This window comes from Vitis riparia, chromosome 10, assembly GCF_004353265.1.
Source record: "Vitis riparia cultivar Riparia Gloire de Montpellier isolate 1030 chromosome 10, EGFV_Vit.rip_1.0, whole genome shotgun sequence".
NCBI lineage: Eukaryota > Viridiplantae > Streptophyta > Magnoliopsida > Vitales > Vitaceae > Vitis > Vitis riparia.
Window position 1 is genome coordinate 4,161,978 of NC_048440.1, and position 14,185 is coordinate 4,176,162.

Sequence of the window (14,185 nt, forward strand, 5' to 3'; positions counted from 1 at the left end):
TTTAAAGATAAATAAATAAATAAATAAATAAATAAATAAAATAACATGAATCATTAAGGAAAAGAAAGAAAAATAAATAAATAAATAAATCTAACCATACATAATAATAATAATAATAATAATAATAATAATAATATTATTATTATTATTATTATTATTATTTTCTTTTAAATTCCAAAAAGAATGTTTAAAATTATTTTAGTTGTTTTCATGTTCAAATGAATTTATAAAGGAATAAAATAAAATTTCTTATGCCATGGGATCAAACCGAATACTTTAAATAAATAATAATTACGCAATTCCTTAGAATCTAAAATATAATAGCCAATAAAATAATAATACACTACCATTCATGAACTAGCACCTTATTGCTTGGCGCATATTATAATATAAATCTTCCCGAAATGCCATGACCACTATGCATCAACAATTCTTTAAATAATAAAGTTAGTGCACTTTGGATGTCGTATAATGTTGTAATATTAAATACAAAAAAAAAATCTCCTACCTTAACGTATTAGCGGTGGTCTTATGCAACGAAAGAGTAAGCGTGCACCAAAGGGCCATGCATGGCCATGCAGTACGCGGACCCCAAGGTGCAACTAGGTGAAAGAATGACTTGTGGGGATGGATATCCAGTAACGAGTCAATCTGAAACTGGACTAGAAGATAGAATGTCCTAAAGTTGCTTGAATGAAGGTTCAGAAGAATGGTCAGTCTAGGAACTTTTTCCAGACAAAGTCAGCAACTCTACCCGCATTTGTTCAATCTAGAATCTAGAGTGAATCAACTGAAACTGTGTGAACATCGCTTACAACCTAGAAAATACTTCTGTTGAAGAATGGTATGCTTGGATTCCTTTACTTTAATATCATGTTGCTTCCATTGGCATGTAGTTCTCTCTTCAACCCTTCAGAGAAGGCCTCAATTTCACTAATACCCATGACATAATTGCCAAGATGGGTTTCCCTATCCTCATGTTCAGTTTGGGTTACGAGTTCTTTTTCAACAAGAATTTTCAGGTCCGTTTCTGTCGCAATAGTTGATGGGGGCCTGTCATGCAGATTGCATGTACATGGGGAGAAACTGGATTAATGGAGTTCCGTATGTGGGTTTTGATCACTTAGGTGTTGTACTGAGCTTTCTCTCACTTGCCTTATGGGCATGTTGCTTTGCTTGTCTCTGAATTGATATCCAAAGCAAGAGCACTCATCTAAAAAAGAATAAAATTCAACCAAACCCACACATACACTTCTCCCATCACTTCTTTACAGATAGCTGCACAATAAGCAAAATACTTTAGAATTATTTCAAACCATTAAAACAACGTAAATTCTGATCCTGAGATAAAAATTCAATTATACATGACCTTTTCATCAAGCCCACACACACTAATTTAGTCTAATTCACTTCAATGATTTGCAATGTATTGGTTTTTTCCAACTTAAATTCATGCCCTGTCTTTCAAGATTTAAGTTATAGAACCTATTTTCCAAAATACCTGGAAAAATGGCAAAAAAAGATTGGCATTGTGTGCTTTAACGGGACTAGTGAAGTTACAAGCATTGGTTAAGGGTCATATGGTGGGAAAACAAGCCAATGCGACCCTATAGTCATGCATGCACTGGTGGTGAATCAAGTTAGGGCTAGAGTTCAAAGAATTCATGCACCTGACGAAGCACAGATTGTTCTGAAAAGGTAATCATCAGTTCACGGAAATTTCCATCACGACCACTGGTTAAGGATAGGACTTGGGGAATGTCTAAGTCTTCATATGCAACATTTGCCAATTTCAGAATTTTCTTTTAAATTTATTCCATTTGGTTACTTATGAAATAGAAGAGAAGAAAACAATGACTTAAGATTTTCTGCCATTTTAGAACTTAGAGTAGGAAAAAAAACTCCACTCAACTACTCTGCCTTTCAACTATTTCTATGAATATCATTTTCAAGACTCAAAATTTGTTTTCTTTCTTTTCAGATTGTTCTCTTAGAAAATGAACTGAGACTAAGGATGCTAGAAAGAAAACTTACCTGTTGCCGTGTACCCTGAATATGGAATTAAATGAAGGGGATCTGAATTCATCATCTCATATGCCATCTGGTCTTGTGTCAACAAAGGTGGTGAGTGGTACCGTTGAAGCTGGAAGTGGCAACGACAAAGGTGACAACGACGACACTGAGGAAAGGGTGTTGCCGGTGGTAGGTAGGCGAGGGAGTAGGAGAGACATAGTGTAGACATAAAAAAATTAGTGGATTAAATTACCACTAATTTGGTCTTCAAAATGAATAAATTTAAAATATATATATATATATATATATATCCTCTTATGGATAAGTTTCCCAAATCTCCAACTATAAAAATAAGAAAATTATTATTATTATTATTATTATTATTATTATTATTATCATGTTGGTAAAACTTTCTGGAGAAGAAAATTTGCTAAAATCAAGGAACTAAATCACTTGAATTAAGCAACTAAAATTTGGGAATTTGAAATTCAAATTCTCTATCTTTACCTATAATAGAGGTGTCTTCCATCAAGAAGGGAAAAAATTCGGAAATCAGAAAAAATCCAAAAAGGAAAAATCCTAAGGAGAAAATCCAAAGGTAACTTCGTACGAGAAAAAGGGTTTCACAACAAAAAAAAGATCTTCATCAAATCTTCTTACAAGTTCGGTAAACATCAAAAGAATTGCTACACGTGTTATTCGCCATTAAACAAGGTCATTCGGGAATAAGCCACTTATGGCCCTCGATTGATCTTTGAAATCAAGAAAACGTCATTGTCTTCTTCCAAAGTGTGATCAAGGCAAAAGAATCAGAGGGAAAATATTCTTTTGGAGAGAATATTTTTTTTTTTTAGATTGTACCCACAAAATTTTTTTAATTTCAATAAATATTTTGTTCGCATTTTTTTTCTTATTTTGTTTTGCTAATTTTGCAGGGCTAAAATTTATGAAATTTGTGCATACCAATTTCTAGCACGCCTGATGGGACGTCTTTGCCTCTCATCTCTTTTGTTAATAGATTGATCTCTACTACATCGATGGCACCCAAAAGAACTCAAGTTGTGCATGTCAACAAGGGAAATGACAAGATCATCATTACACAATCGACACATAACGCCGTTATGAGCCCCATGACTCGTAGCAAAGCAAAATCAACATCTTCACTCTCAACAAAACAAAAGAGTGAGTCTGTTTTTTTTCCTAAAACTGGTAAGGACACATGATGAGCACCAACCACTCATCACCTTGGCCTCTCTAGGGGCAAAGAGCCATAGTCCTCATAGCAGGGGAAAACTCTCTTCAGCACTAAGGGACTTTAGGGATAAATCTCTTTATACTGTTACCGATGCCAACTCCAGCAATGGCTCATACTCCAGATCAACAAATGGAATGTCAAAGGAGGAAAACTACTCCAATCATTCTGGCTCTTTTACTTCTCACTTCTCGATGACCATGCCAGTAATGGCAACAAGCACTACATCCGTAGACGAACAATTAGTAGAGATGGCTCACGCCATTGCGAAACTCACCAAGACAATTGAGGAGAAGGATATGCAAATAGCCTCCCTCATAAACAAGGTTGAGGCACAAGTACAAAATAAGAGTGAGTCAAGTCAAGGACTCAACCACCTTCTGAATGTTGCATCTCTTCTCGATGATGCACGACATGCATATATGACAATGCAAGTTGAGAGACAAACGACGGAATCTGCCTTAGTGGCATTATTATCTGTCCAACAACTTCAGGAAATTATAACTAACACCATTAGAGCGCAGTACGGTGGACCCTCACAAAGTACGCTCATGTACTCGAAACCTTACCCTAAGAGGATTAATAACCTACGTATGTTTGTGGGTTATCAACCTTCAAAATTTCAATCATTTGATGGGAAGGGAAATCCAAAACAACATGTTGCCCATTTCATTGAAACTTGTAACAATGCAGGTACAGATGGTGACTTATTAGTTAAACAATTCATATGTTCTCTCCAAGGGAATGCTTTCGATTGGTACATAGACCTTACACCTGAGTGTATCGATAGTTGGAAGCAAATGGAATGTGAATTCCTTAACCGTTTCTATAGCACCTGATGAACTGTAAGCATGATGGAGCTTACTAACACTAAGCAATGGAAAAATGAGTCGGTTGTAGACTATATCAACCGTTGGCTTTCTTCAAGCCTTGACTGCAAAGATAGATTATCTGAGGTATCAGTCATGGAGATGTGCATACAAGGAATGCATTGGGGTCTCCTATACATCCTCCAAGGCATACAACCCTGTAACTTTGAAGAATTAGCTACTTGACCACATGACATGGAGCTCAGCATAGCCAACCATGGTGCTAAAAAGGACCTTATAATTAACCAGCTAAGAGAAAGACAGAATGGGAAAACAAGTGATAAGAATTCAATAAAACCTATCTAGGAGTCAATGACGTTTAATGCGACTCCTATCAAAATCTCAGCAAGAAATAAAAAGAAGGAAGTAAAAGAGGCTAGACCAACCCAGGAAAAGGAGAGGTGTCGGTTCACCTTGAAGGAATTAGAAGATAAGAAGTATCATTTTCTTGACTCTGATATGCCTAGCATGTTGGAAGACCTACTCCAGAAAAAGGTTATTGAGCTACCTGAGTGTAAGTATCCAGAAGAAATGGGTCGTGTTAATGATCCGAACTATTGTCATTACCATCGAAATGTCAGCCACAAGGTGGAGAAATGTTTCATCTTAAAAAAGCTCATAATGAAACTTGAAAAACAAAGAAGAATCCATCTGGATCTAGATGAATTAGTAGAGTCAAATCATACTACAGTCATATTTGGATCCCTCGATCCTGTTTCGTTACATGTTCCACCTAAGACACTGGGGGCATGTGTCGGTACTATCCTATGCAAGTCATTGAAACCAAAGCAAACACAAGTGTCATGTCAAGACACCCTTCTTCACTTCTATTTTGATAATGAATCAATGTCATATAACGAATAAGGCTGGACATTAGTGACACGAAGAAGACCTTGTAAGAAGCAAGAATCTCATCAATACCCAAATATTCCTAGGATGGAACAATGTAAGAAAAATATTCATCGACATGCGAAGAAAAAAGAAAAACAAAACCTAAAAGAAAATAGGCGATTGTATAGGTTGATGACCTATTGGTACAAAGCTCATCACCCCTATCACCTTAGGAGAATACTTTCCTCCGGAGTTCTTCAATAGAGGGATGGTGACATCAACACATATGGTCTCTTGTCATGAGATTTTGGAAGAAGATGAGTCAGGTAAGGATAAAGAAAATGCTTTTGGTGTAGAGCCAAGCAAAACCAAGGAAGACGATGAGGTAATAGCAAACCTATAATGGTTACCCTTGCTCTTCAATATCCATGAAATGTTATAACTTCTTGAGGAAACACGAATTGCATTGATCCAGATACATAGAAATCCATCACTCTATGCTTCAAAAATAAAGGAGGCAAAACAATTTGAGAACAAATGCCGTAGTTGTGCAACATGTTATGCAACCATCACTTTCACCAATGATGATAAAGAGAGCATGACATCAAATTTTACCACAATTGTTTTCAAATCTGCATACTGCTCATATCCTATAAGAGCTTAAACTGTAGTAAAAAAAAAAAATCATTCTAGGGAAACTTCTTAAACTGAGAAACAAACTCTTTGTATTAAAGAAGTCAAATTCGGAGATTCCAAACTAAAATCTCCAACTTCTCTACATACAAGTGTTCTTTTCTTTCAGCATGACGCACTCTCAAAAGGGTGATGCAACCTAGAAGCTAAATCTAAAAATGAAGCTTCAAAAGTCAAAATCAAACTCCAAATATTCTTCAACAAGCTCTTGGAAGAATATCAAACACAAACAAAAGTGTCATTCATCCACCTTCAAAGCTAAAGAAGACAAGGTTGGGTTTTTCAAAACACTTGAGAAAATTATTGATAAGTTTACTTGAGATCAAATCATCATTGACCCTCATTTAAATTTTGCTTCAAGAACATGTGTTTACCACCTTTAGATTAAAATCAAGTCCAAGCTTGACACATTCTTCAACAAGCTCGTGGAAGAATATCAAACACAATACAAAAGTATCATTCATCCACTTTTAAGGTTGAAGAAAATCAAGATGAATTCAAAGGACTTATTTTCTTCTCCAAAATGCTTAAGAAAGGTCTTCACAAGTTTGGTTGAGAATAAGTCATATTTGACCTTCAATTAAACTTTGTTCCAAAGATGTGAATTTATCATCCTTCGATCAAACTCAAGACAAGTGACACTTCTGGCCCACATGAGCATAAACTGTATATGACACACTAAAATAAAAATAAAAAAAAGTCCGCTAAATTGAAAACCTAAAAATGTGACTTAGACAAGAATTAGGACATATGCTCGTAAGATTAAATCTTTCTTTTAGTCTTGGCAAAAGTTAGAGCGTAAAAATAAAATAAAATAAAATAATAGGAACTACATTTGATTACTCCAATCAATCTTCTTACTCTGACTAATAAGAGCCATAGTCCTCGTAGCGGGGGAAAACTCTCTTCAGCACTAAGAGACTTTAGGGATAAATTTCCTTACTCTGTTACCGATGCCAACTCTAGCAATGGATCATACTCCAGATCACCAAATGGAATGTCAAATGAGGAAAACTACTCCAATCATTCTAGCTCTTTTACTTCTCACTTCTCGATGACCATGCCAATAATGGCAACAAGCACTACATTAGTAGAGAAAGAATTAGTAGAGATGGCTCCCACCATTGCCAAACTCACCAAGATGGTTGAGGAGAAGGATATGTAGATAGCTTCCCTCATTAACAAGGTTGAGGCACAAATACAAAATAGGAGTGAGTCAAGTCAAGGACTCAACCATCTTCTGAATGTTGCATCTCCTCTCAATGATGCACCACATACATATATGACAATGCAAGCTAAGAGACAAACGGCGGAATCTACCTCAGTGGCATCATTATCTGTCCAACAACTTCAAGACATGATAACTAACACCATTAGAGAGCAGTACAGTGGACCCTCACAGAGTATGCTCATGTACTCTAAACCTTACACTAAGAGGATTAATAACCTACGTATGCCTATGGGTTATCAACCTCCAAAATTTCAATCATTTGATTGGAAGGGAAATCCAAAACAACATGTTGCCCATTTCATTGAAACTTGTAACAATGCAGGTACAGATGGTGACTTACTAGTTAAACAATTCGTCTGTTCTCTTCGAGGGAATGCTTTTGATTGGTACATAGACCTTACACCTGAGTGTATCGATAGTTGGAACCAAATGGAATGTGAATTCCTCAACCGTTTCTATAGCACCCAATAAACTATAAGCATGATGGAGCTTACTAACACTAAGCAATGGAAAGATGAATCGGTTGTAAACTATATCAACCGTTGGCTTTCTTTAAGCCTTGACTACAAAGATAGATTATCTGAGGTATTAGTCATGGATATGTGCACACAAGGAATGCATTAGGGTCTCCTATACATCCTCCAAGGGATACGACCCTGTAACTTTGAAGAATTAGCTACTGGAGCATATGACATGGAGCTCAGCATAGCCAACCATGGTGCTAAAAATGACCTTATAATTAACCAGCAAAGAGAAAGACACAATGGAAAAACAAGTAATAAGAATTCAATAAAACCTATCTAGGAGTCAATGACATTTAATGCGACTCTTATCAAAATCTCAGCGCGAGATAAAAAGAAGGAAGTAAAAGAGGCTAGACCAACCCAGGAAAATGAGAGGTGTCGATTCACCTTGAATGAATTAGAGGAGAAGAAGTATTCTTTTCTTGACTCTGATATGCCTAGCATGTTGGAAGACCTACTCCAGAAAAAGGTTATTGAGCTACCTGAGTGTAAGCTCCAGAAGAAATGGGTCGTGTTAATGATCTGAACTATTGTAATTACCATCGAATTGAAAGCCACAAGGTGGAGAAATGTTTCATCTTAAAAGATCTCATAATGAAACTTGCAAAAAAAAGAAAAATCCATCTGGATCTAGATGAAATAGTAGAGTCAAATCATGCTACAGTCACATTTGGATTCCTCAATCCTGTTTCGTTACATGTTCCACCTAAGACACTAGGGGCATGCGTCGATACTATCCTATGCAAGTCACTGAAACCAAAGCAAACACAAGTGTCATGTCAAGACACCCTTCTTCACTTCTATTTTGATAATGAATCAATGTCATATAACGAATGAGGTTGGACATTAGTGACATGAAGAAGACCTTGTAAGAAGCAAGAATCTCATCCATACCCAAATATTCCGAGGAAGGAACAATGTAAGCAAAATATTCATCGGCATGCGAAGAAAAAAAAAAGAAACCTAAAAGAAAACAAGCGATTGTACAGGTTGATAACCTATTAGTACAAAAGCTCATCATCCTAATCACCTTAGGAGAATACTTCTCTCCAGAGTTCTTGAATAAAGGGATGGTGACATCAACTCATATGGTCTCTTGTCATGAGATTTTGGAAGAAGATGAGTCAGGTAAGGATGAAAAAAAATGCTTTTGGTGTAGAGCCAAGCAAAACTAAGGAAGATGATGAAGTAGTAGCAAACCTACAGTGCTTACCCTTGCTCTTCAATATCCATGAAATGTTACAACTTCTTAAGGAAACATGAATTGCGTTGATCCAGATACATAGGAATCCATCACTTTATGCTACACAAATAAAGAGGGCAAAACAATTTGAGAACACATGCAACAATTGTGCAACAATTGTGCAACATGTTGTGCAACCATCACTTTCACCAGTGATGATGAAGAGAGTATGACATCAAATTTTACCACAATTGTTTTCAAACCTTGGCATTCCAGTGATGCTCCTTAAAGCATGAGCCTAAACTGCATATTGCTCATATCCTACAAGAGCTTAAACTATAGTAAAAAAAAAAAAAAAAAAATCATTCTTGGGAAACTGCTTAAACCGAGAAACAAACTCTTTGTATTTAAAGAAGTCAAATTCGGAGATTCCAAATTAAAATCTCCAACTTCTCTACATACAAGTGTTCTTTTCTTTCGGCATGATGCGCTCTCAAAAGGGTGATGCAACCTAGAAGCTAAATCTAAAAATGAAGCTTCAAAATTCAAAATCAAACTTCAAACATTCTTCAACAAACTGATGGAAGAATATCAAATACAAACAAAAGTGTCATTCATCCACCTTCAAAGCTAAAGAAGACAAGGTTGGGTTTTTCAAAACACTTGAGAAAATTATTGATAAGTTTACTTGAGATCAAATCATCATTGACCTTCATTTAAATTTTGCTTAGAGAACATGTGTTTACCATCCTTAGATTAAAATCAAGTCCAAGCTTGACACATTCTTCAACAAGCTCATGGAAGAATACCAAACACAATACAAAAGTGTCATTCATCCACTTTTAAGGCTGAAAAAAAATCAAGGTGAATTCAAAGGACTTCTTTTATTCTCCAAAATACTTAAGAAAGGTCTTCACAAGTTTGGTTGAGAATAAGTCATATGTGACCTTCAATTAAACTTTGTTCCAAGGACGTGAATTTATCATCCTTCGATCAAACTCAAGACAAGTGACATTCTTGGCCAGCATGAGCATAAACTGCGTACGACGCACTAAAAAAAAGTTCGTTAAGTTGAAAACCTTAAAAGGCGACTTAGACAAGAATTAGGACATATGCTCGCAAGATTACATTTTTCTTTTAATCTTGGCAAAAGTTAGAGCGTAAAAAAATAAAAAAAATAAAAATAAAAGGAACTACGTTTGACTTGATTCCCTCTCTTTGAAGGGTACGTAAGCAACTCAGGGAAACTACTTGAGTTCAGTCACTGCAAAAAAAAAAAAAAAAAAAAAAAAAAGAGGTCTCATTTTTATTAATAAATAAATCTGGCTAACAAATGCTAGGCTTTATTACATCTTAATAAAAATAAAATAATGAATGAAGGAAAAGAATTGGAACTAAAACTAAGTAAAAATGTACAACGATCATATCCACACTTAGCATGCAAACTCATCACGTTGAGTCCTTAAGGCTTCTTAAAGTGTCTCTAAAGTCTTGACATCGACATCAGTAAGTACGGGGGTTTAGGCAATAATGACGTGTTCTTTCCTTAAGCGAGAAACATCATTTTGTTTATTGGCTATAATCTCATCGATCTCTAAGATTGAGTTATGAAGGAACTCCTTTTGTATACCTAATTGCTCCAATTCCTTCTTAAGTGCTTCATGTTTAGTATCGAGAGTAGCTAAGTCAACTTTTAATGATTGACGACGATTTATCTATACACCCTCAGAGTTTAGAGCATCCACAATCTGAGGTGCAACAATAGCTAAACGTTCACTTTGTACTTCCAAATATATCTTCATAGAATGAGTGTGTTGCACTGCATCGAGTGATCTAAAATTTCCATGTACTTCTCAATCTGAGACTTCAATGATGAAGGGTCCACTCCAATCTTCGTGATAGCATTAAAAAGCTCATCAATTTTTCCTCTCAATAATGGGAGACACTCATTGGAAGTTTTGATAATCATCTCCTTAATACCTTTTTCTATCATAAGCATTGCTTGGCGTTGGGCATTAAGGATGATTTGTTCGACGTCAAATGTGTGAGTGGAAGTAGAAGGAACAACCACAGTAGGGCATGGAGATCGTTGTTCAGCAATTAAACCTACAGCTACTAAAAGTGTCAATTCATCATATGATGTATCTCCAATTCTGGTCTTTTGACCTTGAGATTCAATCGAAACATCACTTAAGATGTTAGTAATACCTTCATCACCCAAATGAGAATGAGACAAAGGTAATGTGATGATAGTATGATTATCTCATTGCATAGTCAAGGTAAAGGGCGTTGACTCCCTAGTAGCAACAACATTTTCGAATCGATCCTTAGGAGAGGAATCATACCCTTCATCGAAAAATTGGTTGTCACCCGCCACCTAAGGCAAATATTTATTTTTGTTAGTATCAATGCAAAAAAAAAAAAAAAATTACCTTTTCACCATCAAGTTCCATCGGTTGAGTAGAAGTTGGGACGTCAATAAAGAAGACATCTGCATCAAGAGGATGAGAGTTAGTCTCATCATAGTACATAGGGTTGGGTCTAATCTTTCGGGGTTTCAAGTGACATTCACTTATATTTTCAAAGTCGTCGTCTAATACATTAAGACCCTCCGCATTGTTATGTTGCTTCAAAGTCTTGTGATAGTGAGTATTAACACCATTGAAAATAGTTTCCTCATGCTCTAAGTGTGTAGAGGTATTAGTTTGATGTCCACCCATTGAGCGCTTAGAAGTAGCTCTTGAATCATTAAGTAAATCATCAAAATCATTCTCAACATTGTCTTTAACATTCTCCTTAGTAGAAACACTTGATTCATTCTTGCACATTCTACTCTCTAAAGATTTTGAAGGTATTTTTCGAGAAGAGTCAAGAGGGGGCTCCATACAAGCGGCAGTAAGAATTTCCTTATCAAGATTACACACTCTAATCCACCAATCCGCATAAGCCTTGGTGACTAAAAACTCTTTAAGTCTATGATAATCTGGTATAGCAACTTTGGAGTAGATTCCAAGCCTAATGCATGACTCCCAATGTTGATACACCGTCTCTAAAGTTCCAGTGTGAAAAATCTCTGGCAAACCCCTAGGAAGGTCTTGAGGATACCTAAATTGCCTGGAAAACCGATGAGGATAATATGGTTGGATCACCCAATGGTTACCTTGTCACAAAGATAAATAGCTAGAGCGAAGACTTATGAGTTAAGAAGCTTTGGTAACACTAATAGATTCATTATCAATCTAGTGCACACGCTCCTTGTGGCACAATGCCAAGTGGTCTAACTTTATGCCTTTGCAAGACATTATCAAAACCTAAGCTTGCAAATCATCAAAACACTTAGCAGAAAACTTGCCAGCGTAATAAGTCATTCGTGGGGGATGGTTCCAAGAAGGAGAATGAAATGGGTGTCGAAATATTCACCTAACCATCTGTATAAGTAATTAATAAGGAAAATAAATGCATTAGTCCTAGGTTTTGAAGAACAAGCAATTTCATTTAAGTTGTTTTAAATGCTTGCTAAAATTGGAACAATAAGGCTAAATGTTTCACTTTGAGCCATTCTACTAGCTACCTCGAAGACTCCAGGACGAATCAAATTGACACCCCCCAAGGAAGAACAAACTTACATAACCAACATGCTAAGAAAGCGGCCAAGTAAGTCTCTTTAACATCTGTCTCGACTACGCCAAGGTTGTTAAAAACTTTCATCTCTGATTGAGTATGAGATTTAATAGGATCAATTTCCCCAAAGGGGTTATGAGTCTCCTTAGGCCTCTGCACCTTATTCCTTATTCTTTTCTTTGGAGGTTTTCATATTTCATAAAGCCTTTGTACCAAAATGACACCCAAGAGGCTAACTTGACTGAAGACTTCCCTTTCATCTCATACCAAATTTGATGATATGCGAGGAATAAGTTTCGACAACTTGGTGGGAGTGAGGACTTTGTTGCATCGTTAGATAAATCTTTCGTGCTCGGTACCATCTCATCATAAAAATATCCACTGATGGGTAGTCCAGCAATATGATACAAGTCCTAAAGAGAGATGGAAACCTCTCCAATGGAAGTATGCAAGGTGTTAGTGGTAGGACACCAACATTCGCAAAAGGCCCTAATCACAGAAGCATGATGATCATAGTTGAATAAGGATGCAAAAATAGCTTCATAAAGCTTACATCCTTTAAATGCCGACCCAATACCTCCTAAACCTATTCCCAATATCCTTTAATAAAGAAAGATTCCCCAAGTACTTTGAATAAGCTTCCCCATTTGGCTTCTCCATCACGAACACAAGAACCCAACAATCCAAATTCATCATGAACTTCGGTAGTAGTTGGGTGAGAGGAATTCAACAGCAGAACATCAGAAATAGGTTTCACCTTATTAAGTTTTGAATTGTTGATATTAGTAAGTTTGCAAGATGCAACTCGAGACCAGGAAGAAATGTGCAATGGGTCCTTTGTCACTGGCACTAACAAAGATTGAAGGTCAATAGGTGACTTATGCACTGACAAGGTAATCCCTTCCTCAAAATCTTCACTGTCATCCTCAAGAATGGTTATGGTCTTCTCCTTGAAACATTTGAAGAACACCATCCTACAAAAAAAAAAAAAAGAGGTAGAAAAAGAGATGAATAAAATATGGGTCTAAGTTTTTAAATGCCACTATGCATTTAAGTCAAGCCAATTCGCATGGGTGAAGACCTTAACACTCAAGTCGTATTAAGTGCTAAAAGTGCAACCCCGTGTAGCATCAGGGCCATAAATTGTTTGCATAGATACCAAGTATTTTTTCGATTTTAATTAAATATTAAAATTTGAGCACCAGTATGCATTTAAGTCAAGCCAATTTACATGGGTGAAGACTTTAGGACATAAGTGTCAAAAATACGACACTGCTTCGCATCAGGGCTACGACTTGATTACATGAGAGTCAAATTTTAAATATTCATATTTTTTTTATGGATTTTTAATTTTGTTAAAAAAATCCCCTCAAGTATTAAGGTAATTTTTTTTAATTATTAATTAATTAATTAATTAATTTAATTACCTGAAATCAAATTCACCTTTGCGAATAACAAAGGTTGACATGCGTTCGAAAAAGGAAAGTCTTTTTCTTCTTTGAAACACCACTATGCATTCAAGTCAAGCCAATTTGCATAGGTGAAGACTTTAGCACATAAGTGCCGAAAATACAACACCACGTAGCATCAGAGCTATAACTTGTTTGCATAGATACCAATTATTATTCTAGTTTTAATTAAATATTAAAACTTAAACACCACTATGCGTTCAAGTCAAACCAATTTGCATGGGTGAAGACTTTAGCACATAAGTGCCTAAAATACGACACCGCTTCGCGTCAGGGCTATGACTTGATTACATGATGGTCAATTTTTAAATATTCATTTTTTTATGGATATTTAATTTTGCTAAAAATTCCCCTTAAATATTAAGGTAACTAAAACAATTAATTAATTAATTAATTAATTAAATTACTTGAAATTAACGTCTCTGCAAATGATGAAGGCTAACACGTGTTCGAAAAAGGTAATTCTTTCTCTTTCTTGAAAAAACAAAGGGTTAGCAAA